Source organism: Pinus tabuliformis, chromosome 3_2, assembly GCF_031772625.1.
Source record: "Pinus tabuliformis cultivar Carrire ecotype Pingquan chromosome 3_2, CPIR1, whole genome shotgun sequence".
NCBI lineage: Eukaryota > Viridiplantae > Streptophyta > Pinopsida > Pinales > Pinaceae > Pinus > Pinus tabuliformis.
Genome location: NC_142302.1, coordinates 1,157,674,705 through 1,157,695,960, shown reverse-complemented (window position 1 = coordinate 1,157,695,960; position 21,256 = coordinate 1,157,674,705). Strand labels below are relative to the sequence as shown.

At 40.6% G+C, this 21,256-nt stretch overlaps 1 pseudogene; it reads left to right on the top strand.

Moving 5' to 3' along the window:
- Nucleotides 1-1,950: 1,950 nt before the first annotated feature.
- LOC149184836 (BTB/POZ domain-containing protein At2g24240 pseudogene) lies at nucleotides 1,951-3,525 on the top strand (annotated as a pseudogene).
- Nucleotides 3,526-21,256: the final 17,731 nt, after the last annotated feature.

Below are 21,256 nucleotides of genomic sequence, written 5' to 3'. Positions count from 1 at the left end.
AGGATTAGAACTAACTCTCATGAGCTTTGGAGTGGGACCGAGCAGTGGTCTACTCCTAAGACTCCCTGGGACGATAGAATTTATCAGATTTGTGATACTATAAAGGTGGAATATGGAAAGCACTTCCTTCTAGACTGCCCAGGTCTTGCCCACATCCGCTCTCAATTCCCTATCATCAGCCACACCTCCAATATTCTTGACTTATTAAGCCAACCCAACTATAGCGATCTTGAAACACTTTTTTCCCTGCTCTTTGATCACAGAAACAAGATTTTGAAGAATGACAATTAGACTCTCTTTTCTTGAGGTCCAATAGACCACATTGGTCTTAGTGGGCTTTAATCATTGTCATCATCATTTTATTTACAAGTAATAGTATAATATATTTTAGTTTAATATATAGTTTATAATATATTTTAGTTTGAGTGGGCCTAATGGTTAAGAGCATGTGTTTCCCCATAAGAGGTCGCAGGTTCAAAATCGGAGGGGGGTAGAGTATGTATGCCTTCGTAGACTTAGCAGTCAAATCGTTGCGCGGAGGTGGGTCCCTTGTCCCACAAACAAGAGGGTCCCATACACCAATTTGATGTCTGGCTTCGCTACGCAGAAGTGGGTCCCTTATCCCACAAACAAGGGGTCTCATACACCAATTTGGTGTTTGGCTTGGCTATGACCTTAAAATTAGATAATAATAATAATAATATAGTTAATATTATTGATATATTCTAAGTAAATATATATAATATAGTGACAATTATATTAATAAATATATAATAATTATTGAAGACAACATAATAGTAAAAATATACATATTATTAATAATAACTAAATGTTATTATTATATTATATGAATTATATTATATTTTTAAATACAACTATTAACATATTAGCAAAATTTTATGTAATAGCTAATATTATATTAATATACAAAATAATAGTAATATAAGAAGTATAATTATATAAATAAAATATAATATAACTATTATTATTTATGTAGTTATTAATAATTAAAAATAATTAGCTTTTAATAAAATACATTTTAAAATTATTAATGTGGTAGGTGGTGGATATACATCAATCACATTTGTATATGTGTTTCTTCTCAGCCTATAAGTGTATATTAGGTGATTGTGAAAATCTTCACCAGTAGCAAACGAAAGAGTTTGTGTGAGAAATATATACTTTTCCCGCCTTACATGAAAGAAAGTAAAATTGTATGCTTAAGTACCTGGAATTTATGCGAAAACAGCTGGCAGCTATATCTTCGAACCGACTCCTCCGTCGACAGCGCGAGTTATATTTCGTTACATAAACAGTTCTGGAATCATAATAAAATCAAGCCTGGGTTTGTGATTCTAGAAGTATCGAATTGGGCATGCTCCATACGCTTTGATTGGGTCCCTCAATGATGAGCCCAGTTCAGTATAAAAGTTAAAAATTAAAATTAGAATGGGAGATGCCATATTATCCAATCGCCGGAAAACGAGAGGGGTGACTGCAAATATTTTTAAACGAATACTTGTTGCACATCATGTATGATTTGAAAGTTTTCTTGTGGAGAATTCGTAACATGAGAATGTTCATGCAAACTACACACTGTTTCCCCCGATTCACAAAGAAACATCGCCCATCTTGATTCAATATGTTGCATGTCTTTTCATGACGTGCAGTGCATTCTCAAAACGCCTTATCCGATTATGCTACGGCAATGTGAACGAACTTCTAGTTCTGACCTGCATGGTGCGGTCAATGGAGATGACGTGTTATCCACTGGAACCAAGAACCGGTCAATGAAAGGTATATTTCACCCATTTCACAACATAGTGGCCACTCAAACAAACCCCAACCAGAACAACCCCATCATACAAGCTGCCCTTTAGGTGTTGACCACTGCCACTCACTTCTTTGCCGACCCAGCAGGGAGTTGTAGGTGTTGGTTTCAACTTCATAGAGCGCCTAGGGTTCACAAGAGAGGGCTTTTTAGTTTTACAAGCGTGTGGTGATGGCGATGAGAAGAGAAGAGGATGATGGTCACAAAGTTAAACTGAACGTTGGGGGAAAACGATTTGTGACGAGCCCAAGTACTCTGGCAAACGCAGGGCTCGAATCGATGCTGGGAGCCATGATCAGCCACGATTGGGCGCCTGAGAGACCAGATGGCCACGAGTATTTCATCGACAGAAATCCAGCCTATTTCTCCCTTCTCCTCGACTTCCTGCGAACAGGGGAAATTCACGTCCCTCCACACATGTCCCAGAAAGCCCTGTACAGAGAGGCGCTCTACTATGGTCTCATGGACAGAGTCCATAGCGCCACATGGACTCACAGTTTGGATGGAAACCGAATTCGACTTGCCGATTCCATTCATGGAAGAGCGACCGGAGACGCCACCGCTATCAGAGCAGCTCAGGACGGCGGATGCTGCGTGGCACACGGCAGCATGGTTCATGTCTACGATTGGACCATGGAGGAGCTACAACCCCTCAATCTTGATTACCATCTCGTTAACGATGTGGGTTTTCTGAATCCCCAACGCCTCGTCATTGGCACTTGCGCCAGCGTGGACAAGCCCAACCATGGCGGCATGGCGAGCTTTAATATCAGAACGGGAAAGCTGCAGCATAGATTCCAGGTGTGCCATCAAGGCGACCAACACAAAAATTTCACCGCCGGAGCGCTCGCCAGCAGCAGCCACGGTCACGTGTACGCCAGTTGCAGAGGGCTAAAAGCCGAATACGGAGTAGGGGTGTGGGATGAGACTACAGGTGAGCAAGTGGATTTCGTATACGATTGGCCCCTCGGAGACGCAGGGAAGCTACAGTGGCTTCCCGAGAGCAATCTCCTCCTGGCGGCGACTGTGTATCCTCGAAGTGATGATGCTCACATCAGCTTGATGGATTTTCGGGAAAAGAACAGCGCGGTCTTGTCGTGGACAGACTCATGCCATCTGTTGGACGACAAGATTGTGGTCGACACCGTGGGCATGGAAGATTGCAGAAGCGTATGCGTGGTGAATCAATATGATAATCTCGGATTTCTGGATATGAGGTCCATGAACCATGTCAAGTGGTGTCACCGGAATCGGCTTGGAAAGATGGTATCTCAATCAGTTGAAGAGGGGGAAGAAAGATTGTATTCCAAATTGGCAGCCTGCGGACTGCAGCTTTTCTCGACAAAGAAGGAGAAGGTGCACGTATTCTGTGCTCCTAATTGGGTGCTCACATCGCAGATACAGAACAAACGCGGACCATGTACTGGAGGCGGTATCGCCGATATTGCTGTTGGTGGAGACCGTCTGTTTGTTTTGTATGATGAAGAAGATGTGTTTGATGTTTGGGAAACTCCACTTTCTATGAACACCAGTGTTTATCAGGAGGATGAGTAGCCGCCTTTAGGTTTTCATACATTATATTTCTGTATTGTACTATATTGCTACTGTATAGCTGATCAGATACAGTGTGTATAACATGTGAGAACAAAAGCTTTTATCTAAATTTAAGCCGATTTTTATTCTTTTTTGGCTTGAAGCTGCAACCCAAAGAATCTATTTGATGATTAACTTCCAATTGCAACTTAATTCAATAAAAAATTAAGAATTTATGGTAAACTACATTGACAAGGAGCCGATTTCGGACCGACTCCATCATCGAGATTGCGTGTTGTGTTCTGTTAAGTAATCGAATGGTATGACAATAAGAAGAAGCCTTGGTTTGGAAGAATTGCCTCAAACTCTGGATTGCTTCATGCCTTTGAGTCTCTCAGTAAAGGAGGATCCAACTTTCAAGTGACGACGACCGCGTCAGTTCTTAAGATTTTAAATCATAAAAGATGAACTCGGGATTGGAGATTATTGTCAATGGCTTTGAGAGACAGATACGGTGGCAGACATGACTGGAATTAAATATTTATGATCAGAGCTCGTATGATACAGCTTTCTGTTCGGTATAATACGGCTTTGAATCCCTCGCCCTGGGCAGTACTATAACGCACTCTAGAAGGGCCTAGAAGTTCGTAGAATTCCGTAATTCCATGTCCACTACGACTTTGTTGAAAATCGTTGAGTAAAAGCGCAGACTTGGTACTTTGACACCATTTCCGATTTGTTGACCGAACCTTCCTGGAACTGCTAACAATTGGTGCAGAAATTGTTTTACCTTCCACCGAAGATGAGTTTATGTGGCCAAATTCACCGGGAAAAACAAGAGATGGGACATTAACGGAATTTCATATCCGAAATAAAGTAAGTTTCCAACAAAAACAAATTACATATTGGAATATTAAATGTTATGATTCACGTTGTTTAACTATTTTTAGCATTTCTTAAATTACATCTTAAATGATTTAGTCTAATTATATATAAATTAAATTTTAAATGGTTGATAATTGATGATTGGCTATTTCAAGTGATGCATAAATCAATTAAAATATATATATTCAAGTAGATGACATATTGTGAGAATTCTGCAACATGAAAGTTTAGTAGCATAAGTGATCCCAATTTAAATAGCAAACTAACTCTATAGCTATAACAACAAATATCATCACTCTAAAAAAATTCTTAAAAATATTTTAAATTCACACTGTACACTAGATATAATAAGAAAGATTTTTGGGTCCAAAGGTGTTCTCAACTCTAGTATGGAAGAGATGTTGTAAAATTATAATTATATATATATATATAGTCCAGATCCATCTTAACATCGGATCTATCAAGTATCCATAAAAAATCTCTCAATGTCCAAACATTTTCTCAAGTTTTACACTTAAGAAAGAGATTTGAACCTTAAGGGATTCCATCCCCTAAACCCTTAATAAATTTGGAATTAAAATAAATCTATACTGATTATTTTAAATTGCCACATTACATGAGGAATTACAGTGGTCCATGCTTACACCACACAACATAATGCTTCCTTTCTGTAGGTTCATCACCATAAGGTGCATGTTGGCATTATGATGCATGTGTTTTACTTGATGGCAAACAACTCATAGAAGATCAACTCACTTATATATATCTAGATGAATCTACAGAAGAGATATCAGATGACAATTCTCAGTATGACAAGTCCAAAGGGGGGAGATTGTTGGCATTATAAATCACACAAATGATAAATTATAGTGCAGCAAATTTATTTGATAAATTATAGTGCAACAAAGTTTCCTTCATGTAGAGAAAAGTTCACGCACTTTTATGCAGAGAAAAGTTTATTCCATGTAGAGAAAAGTTCACGCACTTTTATGCAGAGAAAAGTTTATTCCATGTAGAGAAAAGTTCACGCACTTTTATGCAGAGAAAATTTTATTCCATGTAGAGAAAAGTTCACGCACTTTTATGCAGAGAAAAGTTTATTTCATGTAGAGAAAAGTTCACGCAATTTTATGCAGAGAAGAGTTTATTTCATGTAGAGAAATGTTCACGCACTTTTATGCAGAGAAAAGTTTACGCACTTTCATGCAGAGAAAAGTTCCCTTCATGCAAGAGAAAAGTTCACACACTTTCATGGTTGGTTCATGGTATTAGTCCGACAGTTTTTGATCCTATGGTTTTGATCTGTGGTATTGCATCCAAAAGTGTTGATCTCACGCACTTTCATGGTTGGTTCATGGTATTAGTTCGACAGTTTTTTGATCCTATGGTTTTGGACCGTGGTATTGAGAAAGGACTAAGGCTATAAAAGAGGAAGGAGATCATTTGGCAAAGCATCATCTGAATTATTGAATATCTGATAAAGTGCTAGATCTGGAATATGGTGATTGGGTTATGGTGCAGATCTGGATCTGAATGAAGAAGGAACCTGAGCGTAAGGAGAAGGATAAGTTCTATTGATGGGTCAAAATCTTAAGGCTGGAATAGTGGTATCTCTATATGATTTTGATCTGTGATATGTGGCATACGCTTGATCTATAAATCTAATAATCTGGGTCTGAATTATTGATGCATGTTTTTATTTTACACATGTTATGATCTGGGTATGTCTGATGTATGGAACAACTGCAAAGTTATAAGGAAATATTTGCAGATCTGTATGCAGGTTGGCTTTGGTGAAATCAGAGATTGATGATGCAAGTGTAGTTGATGGGTTTTTTGGATCCAGTCTGAAAATTAATGAAAAGTGGTCCTTGAAAGAAAAGAAGTAGGGGGTTGTAGCTCCCTTCCAAGAGAGACTGGAAAACGAGAGAGAGAGTTGTAGCTCTCCGCAGGTTGTAGCCTGCGTACTGGTAAAGGACTGCACCAGTACAAAATCATTGTGAAAGGAGTTTCTTATTAAAAGAAGATAGAGACATATTGCAGCAGGTGGTTTTCACCCACATTGGGTTTCCACCTTATATCTGGTGTTCTTTTGTGTGACTATTTGCTTTTCTTTTTCCTGCTCATTATTTTATGATTCTGACATACAAAGTAATGATCAATATTTGAAGAATTATTCAAAGTATAAATAAGGAAGATATATTGAAAAGAATTTGATAATACTGATTCACCCCCCCTCTCAGTATTATTTCCAACAATTGGTATCAGAGCAGGTCCTTCTAAAGAAGCTTGATCGCTTGAAGGAAGATCTAACATCATGAGCAACTACGAGAGGGAAGCATCAATCAGGCCACTGATTTTTGATGGGACAAACTTCGTATATTGGAAGGTAAGAGTTACTGCCTATCTTCAATCTTTGGGTACAGAAGTATGGGACATTATAGAAACAGGGTATACTTTTCCATCAGCTACTCCTACAGATTCAGCTGAGAAGAAGAAATATGAAACAAATGCAAAGGCAGTTAATACTCTTCTAGGATGTCTATCTCAATCTGAATTCGTGAAGGTTATGCAATATAAATCCGCAAAAGAAATATGGGACAAGATTGTTTTGAGCTACGAAGGAGATGAACAGGTAAAACGTGCAAAACTTCAAACCCTCAGGATTCAGTATGAGAATCTCAGAATGTATAATGATGAAAGTGTGGCTAACTATTTCCTTCGGGTAGATGGGATTGTTAATTGTATGAAAAACTTGGGTGAAGAAATAAAAGAGGTTGTTGTGGTTGAAAAAGTCCTAAGATCATTGTCCCCCAAGTTTGAATCTAAAGTATCTGCAATAGAAGAAAAGGAAAATCTACGAACTCTTACTATGTCTCAGCTACACGGAATTCTAACTGCTTATGAAATGAGAAAAGGAGGTCCATCAGACAGGAGAGAAGTTGCTTTTAAAGCTTCAGGCAAAGGAGACTACTATGAATCAAGTCACGTGCCAGAAGAAGAAGAAGAATCAAATTTTGTCAGAAATCTTCAACGGGGTACTGGAAGGTTCAGAGGTAAGCTACTTTTTAAATGTTTTGCTTGTGGAAGAGTAGGTCATTATGCTGCCAAATGTCCTCATAAGGATAAGATTGACAAAGGAAAGAACCTACTAGATGGAACAAGAAACAAAATGTAAATAAGAAAAGCTACTACACTCATGAACACAGTGATGGTCTATCAAATAGTGATGAAGATGAACGAGGTAATGACTATAAAATTTTAATGGCATTTGAAGATGATGATTACATGGATGCTATAGATGTGGATAGTTTTTATGAAGAGATTTCTAGACTTAAGACATGTATAGAAGAAAAGAATATGATCATTGATACTCTACAATTTCAAATTGATGAAAAAAAAAATATCTTGAAAAGTTAGAAGGTGAAATTGTTGACCTTAGAAAAGAAATTGAGAAAACAAAGGCTATTAATCTTAAGTTTGTCAAAGGATCTGAAACTCTGGATGAGATCATCAATGTACATCGTTCCCCGCTAAACAAGACAGGTCTGGGGTATAATGGAAAAACATCTCAAGCATCCACCTCAAAGAGTTATCTTGATGCAGCAAGAAGGAATGAGCAAAAGCACAATGGAGATCACCAGGTAAAGCAGGGACGAATTACATCAAGAACGAACAAAGACTATCAGGTAAACCAGGGGCAATCTGTCTTAAGGATGAACAAAAGCTACAACCAGCCACAGGTAAAATCTTCTCAATTTGCTTCAAGAATGGATGACAATAGAAATTACAATCATTTGGCCAGTAGATTTGATAATTGCAGAAGTTTCTTCAATGGGCAATGTTTCTCTTGCCATAATTTCGGTCACAAAGCAGCTCAATGTGTTGCATATAAAACAATCATGACTAGAGAAGCTCAAAAACAAAGAAGTATGATCGGGATTACAAAAAGGACCTATAACAACTTTTCGGCTCTTGAAAATGAAGTTGAATGTTCTATTTGCAATAACTTTGGTCATGAAGATTCTGAATGCAGGAGCAGGTTTCAGCAGACAAAGGAACAAGCCTCAAGCACCAGAACATGGAGAATAAAGGAACCACAAACAGAAAGATGTGGGATAGCATTTTATGCAGAAGGACAAGAAAATCTATGGTACATTGACAGTGGATGTTCGAAACATATGACAGGTGATAAAGAAAAACTTGAATCATATTCTGCTTTAGAAAAGGGAAAGAAAGTTTCTTTTGGAAATGATACTCCTGCAGCTATAAAAGGAAAAGGCACTGCTCAGTTAAAAGAAAAGGTCAAAGCTGGAAATGTTTTGTATGTTGATGGATTGAAGCATAATCTTCTAAGTGTCAGCCAGATGTGTGATCAAGGAACTGAGGTGATATTTAGATCAAACGGATGTCGTGTTTGTGATCTTGATACAGGTGAAACAGTGATCAAAGGTAGAAGAACTCCAAATAATCTATACATATTTGAAGAAGGACAACAACAATGCTATTTGAGCAAGGATGATGAACACTGGTTATGGCACCGGAGGTTGGGGCATCTAAGCTTTTCACAAATAAGGAAAGCATGCAAATATCAGGCAGTTCGTGGTCTTCCAGATATCAAAATTCCAGACAACACCATATGCAAATCATGTCAGTTTGGAAAGCAAACCAGAACTAACTTTCCAGAGAAGGAAGGATCAGCTAGCATGCCTCTTGAGCTAGTCCATACAGATGTATGTGGTCCATTTAGGAAAAGGACACCTCGAGGAGAAGAATACTTGATATTATTCATTGACGATTTCTCCAGGTTTGTTTGGTTAGGACTTATGAAGCACAAAGACGAAGCATTTGAGAAATTCAAATCCTTCAAAGCCTTGGTTGAAAATGAATCAGGTTACAAAATTAAGTGCCTCAGGTCTGACAGAGGTGGGGAGTTTACCTCAAATGAATTTTTCGATTTCTGTGAAGAACATGGGATAAGAATAGAATTCTCTACAGCTAGAACTCCTCAGCAAAATGGAGTGGTGGAAAGGATGAACAGAACAGTCCAACAAATGGCTCGTGCTATGCTGGATGAGTCTGGAACTCCCGCAACTTTCTGGGGTGAAGCCGCGTATGCTGCGGTTGTTATTCTCAACAAAACAAATGTCTGAGTGAACAGCACTCAAACTCCTCATGAGCTCTGGTATGGTGAGACTCCTTCGGTAAAGCACTTCAAAATCTTTGGGAGCAAATGCTATATTAAGAATACTGATGAGCAACTTGGCAAACTTGAACCTAGAGCAGATGAAGGCATTCTTCTTGGTTATTCTCCACACAGCAAAGCATATAAGTGCTACAATAAAAGACTTGGAAGAATTGTTGACAACATTGATGTAGTGGTTGATGAAAAGGGATACATTCCTAGGCAAGTAAATCATGAAAATATCGAAGAAGATGAAGACTACCCTCAAAGACAGAATGATGAAGAAGAAGAACCTCAAGAAGCACCAGAGGAACAGATAAGAATAGAAGAGAAGACTCCATCCCGGTACGTTCAGAAGAACCATCCAGAATCCCAGATTTTGGGGCAGAAAGAAGCAGGTGTACAAACAAGAAGAACGATTGCAGAAGCTTCAAGCTATTTGGCATTACTCTCCTCCACTGAACCACAAAATGTAAAAGAGGCATGCAAAGATGAATGTTGGGTCAAAGCAATGGATGAAGAACTTGAGCAGATCGAAAAGAACAACACTTGGGAGTTGGTTCCTAGACCAAAGGATAAGAATGTTATAGGGAAAAAATGGGTCTTCAAAAATAAGTTGAATGAAAATGGGGAAGTAATTAGAAACAAGGCAAGACTTGTTTGTAAAGGGTATGCGCAGCAAGAAGGAATAGATTTTGAGGAAACTTTTGCTCCTGTTGCAAGACTTGAGGCCATATGAATGTTCCTTGCTCTCTCAAGCTTTCAAAAGTTCAAAGTATTTCAAATGGACGTGAAATCAGCCTTTCTGAATGGAGACTTAGAAGAAGAAGTATACATTGAGCAGCCAGATGGGTTTATTCTTGGAAATGATCCAAATCTTGTATGCAGACTGAAAAAGGCTCTCTATGGTCTTAAACAAGCTCCAAGGGCTTGGTACTATCGTTTGGACAAATATCTTCATCAACAAGGTTTTTCAAAAGGATCAACAAATAGCAATCTTTATATAAAAATTGAAAATGACAAATTGCTAATACTTGTTGTGTATGTAGATGACATTATCTTTGGCAGCAATGAAGAATCTATGAGTCAAAGCTTTGCCTTGGTGATGCAGAAAGAATTCGAAATGTCCTTGCTTGGAGAATTGACATATTTTCTTGGCCTGCAAATCCAACAAAAGGAAGGAGGGATATTCTTGTCTCAAACCAAGTATCTCAAGCAGATTTTGAAGAAATATGGCATGGAAGATGCAAAACCAGTATGTACACCCATGGTCACAGGATGTAGCCTCAGTGCAAATGATGAATCAGCAGCAGTACATCAACCAACCTACAGATCTATGATTGGAAGTCTACTTTATTTGACAGGTACCCGACCAGACATCATGCATGCAGTGGGAATAGTTGGAAGATTTCAGGCAAATCCAAAGGAAACTCATCTTCAGGCAGTAAAGAGAATCTTCAAATATCTTCAAGGGACTCAAAATTATGGCTTATGGTATCCTAGAGATACAGATCTCACACTTCATGCTTATACTGATGCAGATTGGGCTGGAAGCGTGGATGACAGGAAGAGCACAAGTGGTGGTGCATTATTTATGGGTTCTAGATTAGTATCTTGGTTCAGCAAGAAACAAAGTTCAATTGCCTTGTCTACAGTTGAAGCAGAATATGTTGCTGCTGCATCTTGCTGCACTCAACTCCTTTGGATGATGCAGACCCTGTAGGATTTTCAAATCACTTGTACACCACCTATCTCCATCTTATGTGATAATACAAGTGCAATCAACATTTCAAAGAACCCAGTCATGCACTCAAAAACCAATCACATACCAATCAAGTATCACTTTCTCCGGGAACAAGTGCTTGAACAAAAGGTCAAGTTGGAGTATGTTCCTTCTAAGGAACAGGTTGCTGATATACTCACCAAACCATTGCCTAGGGAGACCTTTGAATACCTCAGGCAAAAGCTGGGGGTTGTTGATGTATCATCTTGTTGTTGAATCTCTTCTGATTATTCGTTGTACGCAAGGTTCATCTGAAGTATATGCGTACATTGGTCGAAGATCGAATGGCACAGGTTCAGGGGGAGCATATCATGCATTGTTGGCATTATGGAGGAAGTACAGAAGGAGATCATGGATGCTGGTCTGAATATTGCTGCAATACGTCTCTATCTCTTTCATGATGTATAAGTCTTGGTTCTTCTTGAAGAACATCTTTTGCAGATCTTTCCTACAGTCAGGGGGAGCATGGACAACACATTTCAGAAAGAGCAGAGCTTTCAGCATGTAGCATGAACAGATTGGTACACCTTGGCATATACAAAGCGGGAGCTCATTCAGAGATTTCAATAGGTACTCAGGGGGAGTATGAACAGTGGAATGCCTTTTTAGGAAAGAGAATATCTTGGTTCGCCCTTTGCCCTTGATGTCAAAGGGGGAGAGTGATTTGGTATTGTTGCCATCAAGTCCAAAGGGGGAGATTGTTGGCATTATGATGCATGTGTTGTACTTGATGGCAAACAACTCATAGAAGATCAACTCACTTATATATATCTAGATGAATCTACGGAAGAGATATCAGATGACAATTCTCAGTATGACAAGTCCAAAGGGGGAGATTGTTGGCATTATAAATCACACAAATGATAAATTATAGTGCAGCAAATTTATTTGATAAATTATAGTGCAACAAAGTTTCCTTCATGTAGAGAAAAGTTCACGCACTTTTATGCAGAGAAAAGTTTATTCCATGTAGAGAAAAGTTCACGCACTTTTATGCAGAGAAAAGTTTATTCCATGTAGAGAAACGTTCACGCACTTTTATGCAGAGAAAAGTTTATTCCATGTAGAGAAAATTTCACACACTTTTATGCAGAGAAAAGTTTATTTCATGTAGAGAAAAGTTCACGCACTTTTATGTAGAGAAGAGTTTATTTCATGTAGAGAAATGTTCACGCATTTTTATGCAGAGAAAAGTTTATTTCATGTAGAGAAAAGTTTACGCACTTTCATGCAGAGAAAAGTTCCCTTCATGCAAGAGAAAAGTTCACACACTTTCATGGTTGGTTCATGGTATTAGTCCGACAGTTTTTGATCCTATGGTTTTGGTCCGTGGTATTGCATCCAAAAGTGTTGATCTCACGCACTTTCATGGTTGGTTCATGGTATTAGTCCGACAGTTTTTTGATCCTATGGTTTTGGACCGTGGTATTGAGAAAGGACTAAGGCTATAAAAGAGGAAGGAGATCATTTGGCAAAGCATCATCTGAATTATTGAATATCTGATAAAGTGCTAGATCTGGAATATGGTGATTGGGTTATGGTGCAGATCTGGATCTGAATGAAGAAGGAACCTGAGTGTAAGGAGAAGGATAAGTTCTATTGATGGGTCAAAATCTTAAGGCTGGAATAGTGGTATCTCTATATGATTTTGATCTGTGATATGTGGCATACGCTTGATCTATAAATCTAATAATCTGGGTCTGAATTATTGATGCATGTTTTTATTTTACACATGTTATGATCTGGGTATGTCTGATGTATGGAACAACTGCAAAGTTATAAGGAAATATTTGCAGATCTGTATGCGGGTTGGCTTTGGTGAAATCAGAGATTGATGATGCAAGTGTAGTTGATGGGTTTTTTGGATCCAGTCTGAAAATTAATGAAAAGTGGTCCTTGAAAGAAAAGAAGTAGGTGGTTGTAGCTCCCTTCTAGGAGAGACTGGAAAACGAGAGAGAGAGTTGTAGCTCTCTGCAGGTTGTAGCCTGCGTACTGGTAAAGGACTGCACCAGTACAAAATCATTGTAAAAGGAGTTTCTTATTAAAAGAAGATAGAGACATATTGCAGCAGGTGGTTTTCACCCACATTGGGTTTCCACCTTATATCTAGTGTTCTTTTGTGTGACTATTTGCTTTTCTTGTTCCTGCTCATTATTTTATGATTCTGACATACAAAGTAATGATCAATATTTGAAGAATTATTCAAAGTATAAATAAGGAAGATATATTGAAAAGAATTTGATAATACTGATTCACCCCCCCCTCAGTATTATTTCCAACAGTGCCACACCATACTTCACTTCCACACCAGACTAATCTTGTAGTTGGTGGCTCATGTGTTGTCATTGTCAGCTCTTCCACACAGCGCATGCCATAGTGCTAACAACCACTCCATAGTCTTCAACACTCAACAACATCTCACATCTAGGTGCTCGAGCACACCAAATGTAATATTCACTTTTCTTGATATGGTCAAAATGGATAGAATCTGCCCATGGTATTTGCCTTCGTTTTTTGAGGGGAAAAACCAAAATAAGGTTTCTAGAAAGCTTGTCAAGCCTATTAAAGGGGATAAGAGCTAAGCATTTGGATCATCCAAAGTTTATCAATCTTATTGTGTTTTGTTGAGAACTTGGCTTGACCAATTCTAGTTTGATCCTGAGACGAAAACCCTATGGAGAATTTTGTTTGGTGGATCCATTCAAGATCCACAAGTGTGCTTCAAAGTTTAGTTGGACGTGTCTGTTAATGAGTAGCCTTGCATGCTATTATCAAGGGTTTCTATGTTAATCTGGCATGTATTATTTGCAATTTTTAATTAAATAAAGTGGTTGCATTTTCATATCCCTTTTGTGTTCTTGTTCTTGTTGAAAGTTTACTTTAATCAAAAGACTAAAGTGTGCTAGATATGTTGAATTTTTTTACATTTGGGATCTTATAGTGGTATCAGAGCTATGCATCCCATCCGCTTGAGGGTTCTTTTCAACGAATCAGATTTCTCTCACCCTAACCAGCATTTTCCATCTTCAGTGGTACTCGATATCACCCTAGTTTGTCTCATTTTTTTCAAAGTAGAGGTGTTCGAATCCTTCATTATTCCAATTGAGCATTATAAGAAAAGGTAGAAGTTTGAAGTTTTCAATTATCATTTGAAGGTTGAAACTGCAGATGCTAAAGACTGTATTGCCTATTATGTGATGTGAATTCCTATTTATCAAGGACTGAATTCACCCTTTGTAAAGAAGTTCATTTGCATTGGTTTGTGGTAGAAGGTAATTAGTTCAATTGTGCGTAAATTGATAATGGAATATTGTTCCGCTCTCTGAAATCGAACAACTGCGTTGAGTCACAAGGATGAATTTCTCAACATACTTGTAGCCAAATTAGCAGATTGAGTTGACTATGGAATAATATACAACATATTTAACCACTGAGACATATGATTGTTGTGTGCTACCACAGTAGGAATTGAAGTCAGTCACGCCAATCATTGGCAGGGGTTACAATGTGGTCGGGCAACATAGAGGGTAGCAATGATTATTGTAAGCACACTTCGTGCAGGGTGTCAGGGAGTTGCCTAAGGTAGACTGGGTATGTTATTTGAAAATTGGTCATGTTGTGGCTGCCTCAAACTAGGATCGTGTATGCTTACGCACATAAGCAACAAATTGTTGTGTCATGTCCCTTGTCAAACATATTTGTAACAGGGTGTTGCTACACAATTTTGCACAATTTTTACTAAGGAAGAGAACCCATAATTTTCGACTTAGGGACTTAGGAGGCAATTCGACTTAATTTGGTTGCTAGTAGAATGTGGGGGCCACCCACATGGGAATTCGAATTGGCCCATTCGAATAGCTTGGAGGGAAAGTTGAATAGGTGGATGGAGAGGCCCACATGAGGCAAGGGAGGCCCAAGGAGTTGTAAGGAGGGAGAAACTCACATTTTGGGATTCATTCATACATCTTACAAACAAAATCACTTGGTTGTTCACTCTCTGCTGTTTAGTTGAGTCAACTGGTTGTTTAGCCATGAATCTCTCAAGCGGGAGATTCAACCTCTACTTCGGGGGACCATCTATGCCTGCCCTAGAGAGGAAGTTCTATAAGGATTTCAGGAGTTTCGAGGCAGTGACATAGCACCACCAACAAGTGTAGAGCAAGGAATGTGTATTTCTAGGTAGCCATGAAACACGTAGAGGTAGATTGAGGCATGCAGAGATCTGATTACTTGTCCGAGAGTTGGGGAGATGAGGTAGCAGCATTAGACTGGTGTTCTTGCTGGGTTTTACAGCCAGTTGAGCCTGCATTCCAGCAATTCAAACTACTGGGCTGGGAGACAATGCAGAGGCCACACAACATATTTTTGTGGTACTTGGGAGCAGCTGATTTAGGCCAAGAGATCATCTGGTGAGTTAGGGATTGGATATCACGGGTGAACTCAACATTTTGGAGACATTTTTGGGTGGATTTATAGGCAGTTTCCAGGAAGTCAAAATTGGCAGCTAGAGCTGAGGTGAGGCTCCAAGGGGGTCGAAAATCAGAAGACTAAACCAGCCAAAATTCTTTCTAGGTTTTTCTGTGTTTTTGACAAGGATCCCAAATATAAAGTTTCATAATTTTCTGAGCATTGGAGGTGGGGTTTTAAGTCGTATCTTTGCAGTAGACAATGTAGAATTGTTGGGGATTGAATAGTGCCTTTGGGGGTTGATTTTGGGAAGTCCAAATCGGGCCAAACCATTTCTGGGTTTTTGTGGGTAATGACCAAGGAGTCCAGGGTTAAAAGAATATAAATTTTTGGCACTTTCAATGCACCTTCCAGCCATTCAAGCTTTAGCAAAGCAATAGTTTCTAGGCAGCGCAGTGCAGATTGGTCCAGCAGTAGAGCAACCTTCAACTCATCCATTTTAATACTGGTTTTGGTCCTGCTTGTCCTTTTAGACAAGCCCAGGTGCACCATTACATCATCTATTGTATTTGGCTTGCATAAATATAATAAAATGGCTCAAAAGTTCTCCATTTGCATCTTTTATATGGGTGTTTGTGGAATATTTCGTTTTTGTAATTTGCTGCATGTATTATTTTCTTGTTATCACTTGTATTCCTATTAAGGATCATTATAGTGGTATCAGAGCATGATCTTGGCCTAGCTGTGGGAAATTAGCCAGAAGATCATGGAAGCTTTGTGTATGAGTGCACAGTGACGGGTGAAATTAGAGACAAACCCATGGCTTAAGGGAAATCTAGTATGTAGAAATTTTGGGGTAGAATTCATTGGGACGATGAGAGGTTGGCCCAGTTGAGGAGGTTGTCAAGCAAAACCCATCCTCACACGTGCAACAAAGATGTTAGAGGTGAGCAGGTCGTGGGGGTGTAGCCATCTACATCGTGTGGGGAAATTCGACCAGATCAAGGCACCAGATCTCATAAAAAGGAGAAGACATGACAAAGACGGTTAGAGGGTGAGACCAGGGGGCGCTTTTGTTGGTGGAGACCTGGCTTTAGATATCAGGAGCCTGAGGATAAGGTTGAGAATGATGCTGAGAGCCCACATGATGGTGAGGAGCACATCGATATACCTAGTGTGGTGCAGGAGTCACCTTTATTAGAGACCTCTTTGATAGCCCTAGTGGACACCCTGTGGAGAGGATACAGCCTACTCACATAGAACCATTTGTTGAGGGGGTGTCATCCCTAGACGAGATGTCAATAGTTGTTGAGGTATCTGGAGTTGTGACTGAGTTTATAGGTGATAGATGCACATGACAGTTCCATCAGTTTCAGGCCGACCTTCTAGCATTAAAAAGGAAGGCCGCGTTAGTGTGAGAGGCGATTCTACAGAAAAACGAGGAGCTAGAGGGCATGCGAGCAGTTTGTGTCGAGTCCATGACCAAATTAACTCATGTTGGGGAGCAGTTGGATTCCCTACTGGTGCAACTAGAGTGCACGTTGGAGCGTGAGAGAAACCCTCTTCGGAGACACATAGACGGGGTTGGCAGCATTGTTAGGTTACCATGACCCATTGGACAGAGGAAGACAAAGCTACCTAGTCAGATTGTATGTATTGACCATGATAGCGAGATGAGATGACCTAAGTTGCACAGTCTCATGGTGGGGTTGTTCTATGTGCAGGAGTTCGTGCATTCGATCCCTCTCTTAGGGTTGGGTAGTGAGAGATTCTAAGTTGGTACCTAGTGGAGTGGACTATGGAGATGGTAGTGGACCCAGGTGGAGCTTAGCAGAAGTTTCCAGGCATTAGGGATGCTAGAAGCCTTGACTAGCATTAGGATCTGAGAGGGACTACCTGTCATTTCCCATGTATGTCGGTTGACTATAACCGGATGGTGTAGTTGACCTAGCAGTTGAGCATGCACTTTTGCTAGGGCAGTGTTGGTCAACACCAATGGCCGACCAGTTTTTGAACAAAGTCTTTTGGTTTTCTTGGTATGGCATTTGTACACGGGATCACTAGGTGATCAACATACTCTATCAGAGTTTGTCGGAGGAGGTGGCATTGGCAAGCCACCAGATGGTGCCTTGCATGGAGCTGAGGGCTCTTCACTTTTGGGTGGGTCACAAAGGACGCAGAGGAGCGGAGCAGTGGTGGCATCATTGCTGACACATAGCGATAGTCACTTCTTGGATCCCTCAGGGGGATTTGGAGGGAAGATCCATTCATCCATGGGGATAATGATGCGATGGTGGAGGTGATGATACTAATCGGGTGTGGCTGACACGTACAAACATAGCTCTAGGCCATCATATCTAGGGATATGTGGGAGCATATAGTGTTGAGCAGTGGTCTACAGGTGGGCATGGAGATGCATGGTGGTGTGCTATAGTGTGTTGCACTGTGTTGCAGAGTGGGAGTGCCTCACATCGTAGTGAGTACATGTGGGGAGTGATAGGTGAAATGACACAAGTAGGAAGCAGGATGGTACTGGATGGCATAGTTGCAGTCGAGGGTATCCCGTAGTGCACAAGGGTAGGCCACAGTGTACAGTGGCATGTCCAAGAGTACTGGGATGATCAGTGGTATGCAGAGGCGTATGGTGCTACACAACGAGGTCTTGGAGTGTTTCCTCTAGGGACACCCATGAACAGAGATACCAAGCATACCTTTGGGTGTAGTTCAACTAGGATTGATGGGGACATAGATGAGCGATACTTGATGATATCCACGAGGACTCACACTTCTTACCCTATTCTACGTCACTTATAGGAACGAACGATCTGATTGTTGTCCTTTGACACTCTGGGCACAAGCAGCAGGGGACGGGGAGCTCACCCAATATATTTGGATGACACTTGGTGCGATAGAGGGGAGACTTCTCGGCAGGGGCATCGATTCGCTGCATGATTTAACAGCCACAGGTCGATGGATGAGGTGATCACCGAAAGGTATGGCATATCATTCATCACTGATTCTATGCATGGGGAGCTGCTCATGAGGGAGACATGTTTCACTCTTTCCATAGGGCATGTCTAGACCAAGGATGAGCGAGGATACCGTGTGCAGTTGAGATAGTTGTCCAGTATGTATCCGGGTTCTCGACATTGTATTAACACATTCTCTAGGGGGCGGGTAGCCAAACCAGTGGTGATCGTTACGGGAGTAGGATGGATCCACATACACTGAGTTGATTGCGCATAGCAGATACCCATCTATTGGTTTCATCCAGGGAGTAGCTATTTGGCACACGTGGTTTCCAATGGTCATCTGTACTACACAGTGGCAAACACCGAATAGTTTAACATGCCTCAGATTAGTTCATGATGTATGGATCCTATATATGGGTGGCATGCAAGGACTAGAGATGAGTGCCAAAGGGATTCCATCAGTTGTTAGGGCTATGCCGCAACAGGTCTGCCTATGGGATGCAGTGATTCAGTTGATCGATATATCACTCGTGATGAGTGGAGTCATGGAAGAGAGTGATATAGTTCACTCTTGGGATGACACATGGGGGTTCATAAAGGGTTTCATCATATAGGGAGGTAAACACTCTCTATTGTTGCACAGGTTCAGAGCTAGATTTGGATGGGTAGGCCTTGGTTCCACGAAGATGCCTAGGAAGGATGTGTCTCATCTCTTTCAGTATTCCACCATCGAGTTCCAGTAGAGCTGGATACTGTCTACACATGATGGGGAGTATGACATAGTCAGAGTAGCACAGCATCAGCATGGTGGCACCACTCTAGGACTAGCAGGGAACTGGGGCATCACAACTCTTCACAGCTCAATAACCTTTAGGGATGCACTAGTTACTGCGAGGGGAGATCATACAGATATTCCATTGGGCTTTAGCAAGTCACTAGTGGAGCAAGGGACTTCTGGTACTTCCACCTGGCAGGATAGTGAGTGGAGCGAGGGGAGCTTCATGTTGGACAAGATGGCCTGGGATCCTAGTATTGAAGGTTTCTTTCATATCAGGATAGCGCTAAGGTTAGGCACGATTCAGTGGCACATCTGGGACCCTGACACATGTTACAGTGATAGTCGGGAGCAACAATTAGAGAGGATGCTCGTTCAGGCATTGCTTGAGGACAAGCGATTTTTGGAGCGTTGGAAGAACTTGCCGGATGAGGATGCAACCTGGGAGGGTGAGCACATATTGGAGCACCCAGATTTGAGATTGCTTGAGGGCAAGAACCATTTGGGAGGGGAGGACTATCACGTCCCTTCTCAAACACATTTGTAACAAGGTGCTACTACACAATTTTGCGCAATTTTGGCTAAGGAAGAGAACCCATCATTTTCAACTTAATAGGGACTTAGGAGGCAATTTGACTTAATTTAATTGCTAGTGGAATGTGGGGGTCACACACATGGGAATTCGAATTGGCCCATTCAAATAGCTTGGAGGGAAAGTCGAATAGGTGGATGGAGGGGCCCACATGAGGCAAGGGATGCCCAAGGAGTTATAAGGAGGGAGCAGCTCTCATTTTGGGATTCATTCATACATCTTGCAAACAAAATCACTTGACAATTCACTCTGTTGTTTAGTTGAGTCAATTGGTTATTTAGCCACAAATCTCTCAAGCGGGAGATTCAACCTCTACTTCGGGGGACCATCCGTGCCCGCCTTAGAGAGGCAGTTCTACAAGTATTTCAGGAGTTCCGGGGCAGTGACATAGCACCACCAACCAAAGCAGAGCAAGGAGTGTGTATTTCTAGGCAGCTAGGAAACACACAAAGGGAGATTGAGGCACTCAGAAATCTGATTGCTTGTCCGGGAGTTGGGGAGATGAAGTAGCAGCATTAGACCAATGTTCTTGCTGGGTTTTACAGCTAGCTGAGCCAGCATTCCAGCAATTCAAACTACTGGACTTGGGGACAACGCAGAGGCCACACAACACATTTTTGTGGTAGTTGGGAGCAACTGATTTGGGCCAAGAGATCATTCAAGGAGTCAGGGATTAGATAGCATAGGTGAAATCAACATTTTGGAGAAGTTTTCAGGTGGATTTACAAGCAGTTTCTAGCAAGTCGAAATTGGCAACTAGAGCTAAGGTGAGGCTCCAAGGGGGTCAAAAATAAAAAGTCTAAACCAGCCAAAATCCTTTCAGGGTCTTTCTGGGTTTTTAAAAAGGATCCCAAATATAAATTTTCATAATTTTCTGAGCACTAGAGGTTGGGTTTTAATTCGTATCTTTGCAGCAGACAGTGTAGAATTGCTAGGGATTGAATAGTGCCTTTGGGGGTTGATTTTGGGAAGTCCAAATAGGGCCAAACCATTTATGGGTTTTTGTGGGTTTTGGCCAAGGAATCTAGGGTTAAAAGCATATAAATTTTGGGGTAGTTTCAGTGCACCTTCCAGCCATTCGAACTTCAATAAAGTAGTAGTTTCTAGGTAGCGTAGTGTAGATTGGTGCAACAGTTGGGTAGTCTTCAGCTCAGCCATTTTCCTACCTAGGTTGGTCCTGCTTGTCCTTTTAGACAAGCCCAGGTGCACCATTCTATCATCTATTGTATTTGACTTGCATAAATATAATAAAATGGCTCAGAAGTTCTCCATTTGTAGCTTTTATATGGGTGT